This window comes from Sciurus vulgaris (genome assembly GCF_902686455.1).
Source record: "Sciurus vulgaris genome assembly, chromosome: 4".
Lineage (NCBI taxonomy): Eukaryota > Metazoa > Chordata > Mammalia > Rodentia > Sciuridae > Sciurus > Sciurus vulgaris.
In genome coordinates, this window is record NC_136464.1 from 65699216 (window position 1) to 65711397 (window position 12182).

At 37.9% G+C, this 12182-nt stretch overlaps 1 long non-coding RNA gene across 2 annotated transcripts in view; it reads left to right on the top strand.

Annotated features, from left to right (window-relative positions):
- Nucleotides 1–6126: 6126 nt before the first annotated feature.
- Nucleotides 6127–12182, top strand: part of LOC306659102 — a 72211-nt gene continuing 66155 nt past the window's right edge. For both annotated transcript variants that reach the window (XR_013763207.1, XR_013763208.1), the window contains exon 1: nt 6127–6226. This is a non-coding gene — a long non-coding RNA (uncharacterized lncRNA). The remainder of the gene's footprint in view (nt 6227–12182) is intronic.

Sequence of the window (12182 nt, forward strand, 5' to 3'; positions counted from 1 at the left end):
TCCTGGCCATGGGAAAAAGTTAAAATATAATACAGTTGGGGAAGTTCTGGGCCTGCTTCATAGGATAGAGGGGATACATCATAGAAGTTGCAGTGTCTAGCCAACATGTACGAGCAGGAGCCAGAAGAGTTTATATATGGAATAGCACCCTAAAGATGTAGTATCAAGGAGAACAATAAGAGGATAGAAAATGAGAGGATAGAACAACGAGAGTTTATCATTGCATGAGCATTCCTCTATGATACAGGATTCACACATTATCAAGGAACTCAGGAGACAGTGCAAATATCCTGCCTGCTAGGATAGCTCCTGATAATTTGGACAAAGCAATAATCAATAACTAAGGAAGCAGAGATGTGGCAGAGGGTGGAGTTGGTGACCAAAAGTCCTGATAGAGTGATGTGCTACTCATACTTCCATTGCTGGGACAAAACATCTGAGAAAATCAGCTTAGAGTTAGAATTATTTTGGCTCCTAGTTTCAAAGGAGTCAATGGAATCAGCTGGTTCCACTTTTGGAGGGCCTGTGATGAGGCAGAGCAACATGGTAGAGTGGTATGGTGAAGAAAAATTGCTCAACTCATGGATGCTGGGACCCAAAGAGAGGAGAAGGACAGCATGACAAAATATAGTCAGCCAAGGGTATTCTCTCACAGACCCACTCCCTCCAACTATGTTCCACATCCTGCAGTTTCTACCAGCTCCCAATAATGCCCTCAGTTATGAATCCCTCAATGGATCAGTCCATTGATGAGGTCATAACACAGCTGATGATAGGATCACTTCTCGAAATCCCCACCTCTGAGCATTGCTGCATTAAGGACTAAGCCTTAATACATGAGTCTTTGGAGGATACTTCATATCCAAACCATAGCAAGTAGATATACCACAGAATGCCAGAAAACTCATAAGTAAATGTGTTGTGGAAGACCCTTGAGGACAGTTCACTTACAAATAATGAGGAATGTGCAACTGAGAGCTTCTTTGAAAGTTAAGTAACAGCTGTTCTTGATACAGCAGGACAAAAAAAAAAAAAATTCTGCGCAAGTACTGGACTCCTTGATAACAATGAGCATGAGAGAATCCTGAGATAATAACCAGGTAACTGCAATTCACTGAAAAATGCAAGGTGAACAGAATTATCGTAATGAATAAGATCAAAGTAATAGTCAAAGAAGCTGACCTGCAAAAAGCCATAAATTTAGTGACTAAAATATGGTATTTTCAAAATCAAGACAGATACCCCATAAACATATCACCCAAATTGTACCATGACAAGAAATCCAAGATGGATGGTCAAAAAAAATTCAAAATCTCTTGCTCAATATCCAGACCAGAGCTATTTCAGGCCTGGAATATATTGACTGGTCATGTTAGACCAGAAATGATCCCACAACACCATGGCAGAGTTACTTTGTAGTGATTCCTCCAGTTCTTCCAGGAAAGGAACTTTCTGGGGGCCATTTAGTTAATAACTATACATTGGCAAAAGAGAAATATACAAACAGTTCAAGAATCATTAGATACAGAATCAAAATTAACACTGTTATCCCAAAATAACATCAGGGATTACATGGGGACCATATAATAATGAGGTTCTGGCCCATATCCTACTTACTATGAATGCACTGGTACCCATGGACCTACTACATGGTCATTTATTTAACCTCCAAATGTAAAATGGGATGTGTGTACCAGGTAATTTGGCAGAACCTAAACAGTGATTTTTATGCTATCTTGTAATCTATTGTAGTGGGGAAAGTCAAGCACAAGGGGAAATATCTTCCCTTCTCCCACACCAGTCAAGATTTACTCCTGTGAAAAACAAATGGATCCTGGAGGATAACAGTAGATTATCAAAAATTCAACTTGACAAGTATCCACAATTGCATCTGCAGTCCATTCAAAGTAGACTTTGAATTTTTCAGAGATGGGGAGCTATTGGAGGATTTTAAGCAGAGGATGGACATGATGATATATATTTCTTTCTTATATACATATTTTCTCATATAATGAGAAAATAATTTATCAGTTCCTGTGTTGAATATAGACAATTGGACTACTGGTGGGATAAGAATGAAAGACTGAAGATTACTGCCATAAACCAGGGAAGAGAAGATGGCAGTTTATACCAATAAGATAGTGCTGGTAGTGCTGAGATGTGACATGAATTTGGATTTAAAGTCATGAATAATTTGCAGAGAGATTAGATATGGGGTGAAAGAAACAGACAAGTAAAAAATAATTCCCAAGGTCTTAGCCTAAACCAAAGAGTATGGAGTTTCCCTTTCTTAAAATGGGGAAAACTAAGGGAAAGGCAGCTTTGGAAACAACGGCAAGAAATGCCTTTGTACACATGAAAATTGAGATGTCCATTAGACACTCAAGTAGAGATGGGACACCATGGGCCCATAAATGTGGTGTTCAGGGCTGCAGATGGAATCTGCTCATAGCCATGAAGCAGAAGAGATTCCTGTGGGAGGAAATGTGGGTAGAGAAGCAAAGGAGCCCAATCAATGAAACTTGGGGTCCCTCTAGGATTAATATTAGTAGAACCAGCAGAAGAAACTAAAAAGGGACAGCTACTAAGACAGGAAAACCAGGAATGTGTGGCGTGCTAATGCGAAAGTATTTCTAAAAAGTTGCAGTGACCATCTGTGCCATATGGCTCTGAAAAATTAAAGAAGACTGAGAATGGGTCTTTGGAATTCCCCATGTGAACGGCACTTTTTACCTTGATAAGACAAGTATCATATCATCCTTCATCAGTATTCAAATGAAGACATATGTACATCTACAACTCTCCCTCTCTAATATATATTATATATTTATTAATATTATATTATGAATATATTTATCTCTAAATATATTTCTATTTTATATCTAAATATATATTATAGAAAGATAGATAGATAAATATATTAAACATCAAGTGGTTCCAACAGAGGAATCTTCTTTTTACACACATACTCATTCTTTTAAAGTCTCACCTTTCTTCTTTTACTGTACTCTCCCTCTATTTTTCTATTTCTCTTTTTTCTCTCTGTTCCACTTTTTGCACATCCCTTAAAAGTAATAGATAAAAAGATTATAAGGTTCAAATTCTTCTAAGAATAAGGAAGAATGATTCCCTAGGAATAAGTGCCATTGACCTCTATAATTGCTCAATAGTTTCCTTCAGAATACTGGTAGTATTCACCATTTTAAAATTAACATTTATAAAATAAAGATCATATTTTTCTTGTGCATAAATATGCTTAGTTCTGAATCATTGATTCATTATTGAATTTTAAAACACAAGCTGGTGAAGATACGCTGTCTGTACCAATCCTTCGCTTTCCACACTTCCCTCCCAAAGCAACAACAGTAGTAGTAAAGAGACAAGCATACATGATGTGGCCAAATCCAGGGTTACAAACTCATGTGGAAAAGCATATAAATAATACTTTATTTATTGCAAGTGAGAATCTGGGGAATCCAAAGTCACACATCCAGTTTAAAGTGAGAATTGCTACCCAAATCCAACTAATTGTAGCCATGCAAGAACACAAGCCTGATATTGTTATGTCTTCCCATTTCCCAAGAGAGACTGGAAATTTAAGTGACATCCCAGTTGTTAAATGCCTTAGCCTCACTTTTTAAACTGGGAGTTGGAAGGGGTAAAAAGAAACAGAAGTGTTCACCAGATGTTGAGCTGTAGATTTGCAACCCCTGCCCTAACTAGTCATAAGACTTTTGAGAAGAGGAGCTAAAGAAGCTTGTATTATAGTTCAGCTTGTCTCATTTCTTAATCCTGCCTGTCACCTGGTGACAGTGGTACCAGGTACCAGTGGGTACCCTGGCCCTTGGTCATTCACAATGATGAGATAGAACTACTTCATTCTTTAAAAGATTTAGACTAAGGATGCTACACTAAGTGCCAAATATAAATTATATAATTTGATGGGAGCTGCATTCCCATCTATACATCTGTAGATACCAAGCACTTCCCTTAATGAGATAACCATTTAGACAACCTGAGATGTCCCCAATAGGACATCTATGTATATGTTCTATTGCCTCATAAATACTCAGCGTAATGGAGAGCTGTCCTACTTTTAGTTTTCTCATGGGTTATTCATGAAGAGTATTGTACACCATCTGTATAATTTCACTAACCTTTCTTCAGAATCCAAAAGCACTAGATTTCTTTTGGTATACCTTGTCTTCTGGAACTTTTTCCTTCCTGTTTCATTAATTTAGCTTCAATCATTTTGAGTGAATAATAGACTGGCATCCTCAAAATGCCTTCATGTATGTATGTGTGGGTGTGGGGGGTATATGTACACACTCTCTCGCTATCACTGCAAATTCATGAAACTAAAATCTGTCTTTAAAATTTGCCCCTAAACTGGGGCCATAAGCCCAAATGTAATTATTTATCTTTCTCATAAACAAGAGGAAAGCATTGTTAAAGCCTCCTAATGCATTTATTGGTTTCTGCATGAAGGAAATAATTGTGAACATAACCTGAAGCATTTGCCCCATTTCAGGCAAAATGTGGTTCTGGGATTGAGCAAAACCTAGGTAGAGTAGTATGCTTTGGGGCTAAACCGTATTGCTAAATGTGAAGATCTCTTACTCACTGTTGTTCCAAGGAGTAATGAAGTATTGGGAAATGTTCTACTCTTACATTTTCCCTTCAGGTGATCTAACAACCTGTTTCCTAAACTAACCTTAATCCTGAGGCAGAGATCAAACCATTCCTTTTTATTGCTTTTCAAACACACATAAGTAAATGAGCCAGAACAAAAAAAAAAAAAAAAAAAAAAATTTTTGTGGCAGTCCTTTGGCCTCTACGGGGCTCAGGCAGTTCTCGAGTTCTCAATGGGCTTTCTAATCCTAACCTCCGTCTAGCTGGAGGATGATTTTAGATTTTCAACCTGATTTCTCATAAGTGATTGACTATGTCATAAGTCTCATAAGTGACTATGCCCCTTTGATAGATGAGAAAATTGAAAATTGTGCTTAAGGGTGGTAGAAGGAGGACCTCAGATACATCTCCTGAGTCACACCCAGATCTCTTTTGCTGTTTGTAGCAACCTCTCCCAGACAAGATCCAGCTTTAAATAAAGTATTAAAGTCTGGAGGCTTGTATTTTTCTCAGCTTGAAAGGTTCACATCTTCATATGGCTGGGTATCTCCTTGTCATTCCATTTCCCCTCAGATGCCACTTATACAAAAAGGACTTCCCTGAACATCTCGTCTAATGTTACTTCCACCTCTTTACCAGTCACTCAATCACTTCACCCTTTTCTCCTTGACAGTACTGAAATTATTTCCTGTATTTACTTCTTCATATATTTGCTTTCTATGTTTGCCCCACCTACATAGCACAAGAAACTATTCTCCACAAGAATCATGAGTACACCTTCCTGATTTACCCCTGAATTTCCAGAACTTAAAATAGTTCATGACTCATTAAAAGTATTAATAAATGTTTGCTGAATAAATGACTTACCAATAATTCAATTTATTGGATACTATTAACCTTGGTGGAGAAGAAACTAATACATGGGAAAGTGCTTGTACTGAAAATCAAAAGCCCCAGGGTTCTTATGGAAGAATTTTTATAACCTAAAAATGACCATAGAAGATTCAATATGTTGGATTAAAAGCATCCAGCACTTGCTGATTCTCCATGAGATAAAAGCAAAACCACAGGCATGTGGCTGCATGTTGAGGTAGGTGGCTGTAGGAGAGCACAGGAGTTCAAATGTAGAATCACTGACCAGATGAAACCCAGAGATTCTGAATATTGGAATAATAAGAGAAAGAGAGTGCCCCAGCACTAAATGACTGGCAGCTTGACAGGGAAGGAGAGTGCCCCTGGTAATCTTCACAAGCACAGAATCTGATACCTTCCAACCATATTGTTATGGTTTGTTTTAGATCTTTGACGTCACCCAAAAAACTCGTGTGTTAGGCAATGTAACAATGGGGAAAGGTGGAATGATTCGAGTATGAGAACTGTTACCTCATTCATGAATTAATCCATTTTTGAGAGTTAATAATGTTAATCATTACTGGGTGATAACAGTAGGCAGATGCAGCATGGCTGGTGGAAGTAGATCACTGGGCATTGCCTTGGACTATGTCTTCTCTCATTTTCTCTGCCTCCCGGTTGCCATGAACTGAGCAGCTCTCCTCCACCATATCCTTCCACTATGATGTTCTAATGAGACCAGGTGTGTTCAGGGTGGTATGGCTGTAGATTCTGTCATGATGTTCTGCCTCACTTTAGACCCAGAGTAAGGGAATCAGTCACCCATGGACTGAACCTTTAAAGCCATGATCCAAAATAAACTTTCCTCCAAGTTGTTCTTGTTAGGTATTTTGTTTAGCTATAAAAGGACAACACACATATAGACTACACAAACATGAGACCTGGGACCTACATAGAGAGTTTGAGGTGGAGAAGTTCCCTGAATTTCCCTGTGTGTTCACATGTCCCTGTAATTGGAAGTCATCTTGGGAAAGGTCTTACTATTTGAGCTACTGCCCTGGGAGTCAGAAACCCCTGCACTTTTCTATCTCTGAAATCCAGCAGTCTCTTTTTTACACTCACTCAGCAGGGAGCTGCCTTGTGAGATAATTTGGGCCCAGAGGAGTGACTGGCAAAAATACCCTAAGGATTCTATGTGGTAGGAAGAGTAGACTATGATGTGGAGGGAAGACAACACTTTCTTATAAAATGGGGGTTTGTATCCATTCATCAATTGAAGAGCATCTAGGTTGGTTCCACAATCTAGCTATTGTGAATTGAGCAGCTATGAACATTGATGTGGTTGTATCTCTGTAGTATGCTGATTTTAAGACATTTGGGTATAGGCCAAGGAGTGGGATAGCTGGGTCAAATAGTGGTTCCATGCCAAGTTTTCTAAGGAATCTCCACACTTCTTTCCACAGTGTCTACACTAATTTACTTCCCCACCAGCAATGTATGAGTGTACCTTTTCACAATGGAATATTATTCAGCCATAAAGAAGAATAAAATTATGGCATTTGCAAGCAAATGGATGAAGTTGGAGAATATCATGCTAAGTGAGATAAGCCAATCCCAAAAAAACAAAGGACAAATGATCTCTCTGATAAGCAAATGATGATACACAATGGGGAGTAGGAAGGAGGCAAGAATGGAGGAAGGATGGATTGTATAGAGGAAAGAGGGGTGGGAGGGTGGGGGAAGGAAAAATAGCAGATTGAGACAAACATCATTTCCCTATGTACATGTATGATTACACAAATGATATGACTCTACTTCATGTACAACCAGAGAAATAAGTTTTACCCCATTTGTGTGTAATCATTCAAAATAAATAAGTTATTTTTAAAAAATGGGGGTTTGGAAACCTGATATCAGAGCCTGGGTGAGAGAACAATCACATGTGATTTCTCACAGAAACTAAAATTTGGGGATTCTGTGGTCATGGGCTGCAAATCACAAAGAACCCATCACCAATATCCCAGCTCAGATTTTTTTCAGTTCAATGGCCTCTCTCCACTGACAGGAAGACCCAAAGATGCACCCCAGCATTTGTCCTGCTTTTGAAGTATGCAGTCCAGGGAGCTCTGGAGAGAATCTTTGCTCAGCAAGTTAGGTATGCCACTTTAACTAGTTAACAGATTACAGCACCAAGATTGACTTTGTCCTCAAAGTACTCAGCACAGAAAACTCTGGAGAGAATTTCAACTTAGTGAAATTCCTCATTCCATTCTGACTCATTAATACACTGCAAAGACAGCATTGGCCCCATCAGAGTGTGTAAGCTAACAAGCCATGGAGGGAAACACTGCTTAGTGAGTTCTGCATTCTGTGCTCGTTCATTCCAGTGTGAAAAGCAGCTGAGAGGGACTCCAACTGCATTCAAACACACATCATTTCTGCTAGTCACATGGCAAACACCATACTAAAAAGAATTAGATGGTGTAGACAGTGTATAGCTCTTAAACTGCTTTCTATTTTTCGTTTATATTTTCTTTTTTCATTTCTTCTTTAATTGTTCTTATTTTCTGTTTCTCAACTTTTTAAGTTTTCCTGCTTCCTTTATTAACTTTAATTTTTCTCTTTTATCATTATTTTATTCTGTATTTTTACCCTTTACTTTTTGTCATTACTTGTTATGGTTCGGATATGGTGTCCCCCAGAAGCTCACATGTAAGACAATGCAAGAAAGTTCAGAGAAGAAATGATTGGTTTGTAAGAGTCTTAACCCAATCAGGGAATTAATTCCTGATAGGATTACTGAGTGGCAACTGAAGTGGTAGGGTGTGGCTGGAGGAGGTGGGAATTGGGGCGTGCCTTGAGGATATATATTTGTTTCTGACCAGTGGAGTCTCTTTTTCTCTGCTTCCTGATCACCAGGTGAACTGCTTCCCTCTGCCACACTCTTCCACCATGATGTTCTGCCTCATCTCGAGCCCCAAAGAATAGAGCCAACTTCTATAGACTGAGAACTCTGAAACTGAGAACCCTCAATCTTTTCTTCCCTTAAAATTGTTCTGGTCAGATCCTTTAGTCACAGCAAAACAAACAAACAAACAAACAAACAAACAAAAAACTGACTAAAACCTTATTGTCACTGTTTTATTATTTTTAATCACCGTTTTCCTTTCTTCTTGTGGTAGTAGGGATGGAACTCAGAACTTCACACACACTGGGAAAGTGCTCTGTTCACTGAGCTACACTCCCAGTCTAGCTGAGATGGATTGCATCCAGCTCCAACCATGACCTCGTCTTGTTCAAATCTTACAGATACTTCAGCTCAAATCCCCCCATCTGTTGATACAGTTGCAAGTGGGCACTGCTTGCAGGAGAGGGAGTCCTGATGTCCCACTCTGCACAGTTAACCTCCATAGTAACAATAAAGATAAATGACAACTATTGTGGGCATCACACCAACAAGGGTCCTTATTATTTTTAGTTCCCACATCTTATCAGACCACACATCACTGAAAAACCGAATGTGAGTGTCATAGAGGGAGAACTCCGATCCTGATCTTCACCTCCCTACATCACACTGCACAAGTGTTTAAACAGAAGTTAAAAGCTTTAGGCCCTTCACTGTGATTAAAACAGCCAGTATCAGAATCGCTTTCAAGCAACAGAGTCAATATTAACAGTGGAAACCTCCACCACCTACTAGGGGCCTCTACTTCCATTGTAATAATAACCAGAGAGGATGCACCCCACACACACACTCTGCTGTTTATATCACACCAAGCTGAATTACCAGAGGGTCCCCACTCTTGTGGAAAATACAGAGAAAGTTGTCTCTCAGGCATTGATAGAATATGCATTGTGTCAAAATCCACTAATCACAGCAAAATAAGCCACAGGGAGAAGACCCTACAAATTCCAATTAGAATTAAACTCAACACTACCCAACAAAGCAACACCCAAATAAACATCAAGAGAAGTCCCTCACATAAAAGTGGAAGAGATATCTGCTCCGACAGGTGTGCAAATCTCAACATAGAAACATAAGATATATGAAGAAACAAGGCAATATGGCAATATGGACTTCAGGAGTAAATTCCATACTACTACAGTAACCAATCCCAAAGATGTCACTCACCTGTTCAGATTCCCAACCCAATTCAGCTGGTGATGGGAGCTACCAGCCTCAAAGATAAAGCGAGTTGGGCACCCTTCACTTTTCTGCATCCCCCTAGGTATAACCTTCTCTGTGCCTGTTGCACTCAAGTTCTGCTAACTATACCCTAGGCCACCTGGTAGACACTTGCCAGGACAGTATGACAGTTTGCTATGATCTCCTGGCTCTGCAGCAGTAGCCACAGTGTGGCCATTTTGACATGACTCCTATCTCAGCTCTCCAAGGCCAGTTGAGAAACAGCACTTTTCAAACACCAATTCACAGTGCAACATCTGAATCAGCTAAGTTTAGGCTGCTTTTCTGATCTCAGGTTTTTCTGCACCAAATCTGTCTGTTGTATTTCTGTCTGTGTTATCCCTCCTCTGAGGAGAACCAGCACTGCTATAGCTCCTGCAACCAGCTTGACTCCAATGCACTCCTTCTTTGGTTAATGTAACCAAATTTCTGAGTCTCTAAGACACTCTAACTCCAATACTGAATTTCAGTAAAATCCTTTTTTTGACCTCTTCACAGAGAAGCATTGTTCCTGCTACTTGGATCAGAGCCATGGATGCAGTGAGGAATGCAGTCTACCTCTAATCTGCCATCTTGAATCTCCCTCAGAGAAAATTCATAATGATGCTCATTCTTAACCACAGAGAAAATAAATAGGTTTACAAAAATTATTGACTCAAATATTCCACATTAGATAATGGGGTAAGATTTTATTAATTCTCAAATCTTAGAGTCCTGAGCCTACCTGACTATAGAAAGTACAATATTTTCCCAGGTTTCCTTGTCCTTATATTTCTAGCCATTTCCAGGAAATGTTTCTATGAACTTATATCTGCCCTAATTATAGTTTCCATTTCAGCCATCTGGGCACACTGGCATTTCTCTGCAGATGTCTTGCCATGTTGAAATCATCTAGCTTCTCCTGACCATGGAGGCCAAGATATAGCTCTTAAGTTAGACAAGAAAGAGCAGACAAGAATAGCAACCTTAAGAAATGCCAGGCTACATAAGCTATGGCTGCTCTCAGAATTCATGAAAGTCTCCCACTGGAACTTTTTTTTATTTCTTTTTTTTTTTAATTTCTTTTTATTTTCTTTATATTTCACCCTTACTGAGTTTGCTTTGTTTTCCTATCCTCCTTTTTTGGTTTGCTTGTTTGTTTGGTTTTTTCCTGTACCCATAAAGTAGAAGCATAGGTAATTGATTTTAGATTTTTTTTTCCATTTCTAGTAAGTATTTAAAGCTTTAAATTTCCCTCAAAGGAGTGCATTAGCTGCCTCACACAAATTTTGACATGTTGTGCTTTTATTCAGTAAAAAATATTTTCTAATTTCCTTTGTGATTTCTTCCTTTAACTATATGTAAATTAGCAATGTGTGGCTAAATTTTCAAGTATCAAAGGATTTTCCTGATATTACTTTGTTATTGATTTCTAGCTTAATATCATTGTGATCAGATTTCAATTTTTTTATATTAGTTGATGTTTGTTTTATTACCCAGAGTAGAAATTTTCTTGGAAAATGCTTCACGTTTACTTTCAGAGAATGTTCATTGTGCTGTTGTTGAGTGAAGTGTGCCTGGTGTGTTCCGCATAGTATAGTTAGGCAAGTTTGCTCATAGTATTGTCTTCTAATATCTATTGATGCTTTTGTATTCTTCTCTTAAGGAAGTTTTGAAATCTCTATTACTAGAGATTATTATAAATTTGTCATTTCGTTCTTTCAGTTTTTGCTCCCTGAATTTTGTATATGATTTTAGGTACACACATGTTTAAGACTGAATTTTTGTTTATCATTATTAAAAAAATCTCGTTTTAGCCCTTATAATGTTTGTGTTCGGAAGCCTTCCTTGCCTGGTACTAACATAGTCACTTTGACTTTCTTACAGTGTTTGTATATAATTTCTGTTCTTTTATTTTTATCTTGCCTTTTAAATGGCTCGAGTGCATTTCTTATAGACCACATATAAATATGAAGTGGTCTAACTTTTATTCAATCCCATAATCTCTTTCTGATTATTTAGAACATTATATTAAAAGAAATTACCAAAGTTTGATTCAAATTTTGCTACTTGATATGTCTTTATCTCTTTTATTCTTTGTATCTTTCTTCCTTTTCATGCCTCCTTTCATATTAATTACAATTTGTGGTTTCTTCTTTTTTGCCGTTATGAGCTCTACATTTTATTTTTATGTCTTGGGCTTGTTCTGTAGTCTACAAATCCACTGTAACTTGTCATAGTCTATCTTTGAGTATCTTACTACTAATATGTATAATGTAAAAAAACCTGACATCAGTATCCTTTAATTCTCCATTGCATCTTACACATTATTTTTGTCAAACATTTCGCTCTACATGCATTAGAAATCCTACAATACATTAAGTTTGATTTAAATAGTAAATTACTATATAAAAAAATCAAAATTAGAAAAAGGCCTTTGTTATATATCCACGTTTGTCATTTGCAGTATTATTTCTTTGTATAGATCCAAATTTAATCTGATATTTTCATTCGGTCTGCAGAATTTTCCTTA